Source organism: Platalea leucorodia, assembly GCF_965183815.1.
Source record: "Platalea leucorodia genome assembly, chromosome: 3".
Lineage (NCBI taxonomy): Eukaryota > Metazoa > Chordata > Aves > Pelecaniformes > Threskiornithidae > Platalea > Platalea leucorodia.
The window spans coordinates 63,865,700-63,867,711 of NC_138825.1; positions in this window are offsets into that span (position 1 = coordinate 63,865,700).

Sequence of the window (2,012 nt, forward strand, 5' to 3'; positions counted from 1 at the left end):
AGAGAGCGATGGACTCAGTGGAGAAAACACATCTTAATGTATTGAAGTTTTTGGAACCATCACAGTCGAATAACTTATTCATGATAGTTACTTATAACAGTTTTCAGATGTGATATAAGTGTTTTCAACTCCCATCATAAACCCCTCAGGTAAAATATGATGGTTATGAGATTCTCTGCTTTTAAAAAATATATATATTTTTACAGAGGATGCTGTTAGGATTTTCACATTGTAATTCCTACCAAAACAAATGATCAGTGTTTGAAAGCAGTTACTTTTAGCAAATAAAAAGCAACAGTATGACATTTTGCTGGGCTATTTCATGTATCTTGACACAATGCAGTCTTTTCTAGGTCTCACTCCTGCTATGTGTAATGGTTTAGCTGACTTCCGCGGAAGTTAAGGGCATTCCAGTATCTATTTTGTTTCTGTTTTATAAACATTGTTCTACTTAATGAAGTTCTTAGGTGTTTCTTTTGAAAGACTTGCCTGAGGTGTGGGGTCCTGCCTGTACTGTGCCTTGCAGATATGCAGCCATTAACAGTTCTTTTAGCAGGTGTACCTACAGGCTCAACAGACATAAGGGAGAAGAAAGCAAGCATTAGTCTTATTTTCAATTGGGGGAAAATGTAGCATGGAGGGATTTGGTGAAACAACCTTACTGGACAGACCGTGTGTCACTCAGCCTTAGACACTCACAGTATGGCATCTGCATGGCTCATGTCCTGCAAGTGCCTGTTGCTCTCCGATGACTTTAACAGCAGGCTGGCGTGACTACCTCAGATGGAGAAGTCTGCCCCAGGCACACCGCTGCTTCTTCAGACACATCCCACTTGCCGTGGCAGACCCAGAAAGTGTACCTGTGGGCTTGCTTTTCTTATCTGGTGTCCTGACCGGGACTTCTGATACAAGTTCACTTTTTTCCATATCATGTGATATTTATTTAGGATAGTAAAATTACACGATATTCTAGAAATCACTTAATAGGGCAGGTGGTACTTTTCTTTTCAAAGCCTGTCTGTCACTTTTCTACTTAATGGACCTTTTTTTAACACCAAAAAAAAATCACAGTAATGATTTGTTTGGTTTTGAAGAGGAGAAGCGAAAAAAGAGAAAAAAACTTGTACCCTCCAAACTAGGTACATGGTTAGGTGTATTTTTGAAGGAAGACCTTTATCAATATCTTTTCTCTCAGGTAATGTTTTTGTTGCATGACTTGGCATTTTCTGTGACAGTAAAATATTTCACACTGATGACTCCTTATCTATCTGATGTAAAAAATGTCCTCAACTGTTTTTATAATAAAGATATAGATCATGTAGCAATGTTACACCTAAATACTTATATCAATACATTTGTGCATCGGGAGGTTCACAGAGGAGGGTTATAGCTCAATGTGAAAGAAGAAAATAGTTGGAGAGGGTCACCTGAACAGATGCGAAAAGGGCAAAATTTCTACTATTATAGACCAGCCTCATTTAAGCCACCTGAAATCATTCCCAGTATTTCCTGAAGTTTTCTTAACTAACCTCTTTGCACATAGTCTCTTAATTGTCATTTGCAATGTGGGGGCTCTAACCCAATGGTAGGAAACAATTATTTACTTTTTTTCTGTATTCTGTTGAATTGTATACAGTTACTGCTGCCCTAAGATCAATCGCTTGTGTTTAGGATCTGTCTTCCACAGGGAAGGATGAGGATGCTCCAGCTCCCTCAATAGTTTGCTCCAGCTGCCAACCAACCTTCCTTGAAGAGGAAAGTATCCCTTATGTTTGGTTTGTATTTCCTCTGGCCTTATTTGCCAGCTGCTGGTGTCTGCTGCTGCTTATTTTGTTAGATAAACAAGTCCTGCCCCAACAGTTACTACGTGCAAGGACACTGACGTGCCGTAATCAAGTCATTGCTGATTACAATTTGAAAACTTGGTAACTAAACCATAGAATCTCACTTCATTCAGTTCTATGGTCACTGTGATCTCCTTTCTCGGCATCTTACCCCATTTTTTTTTACTT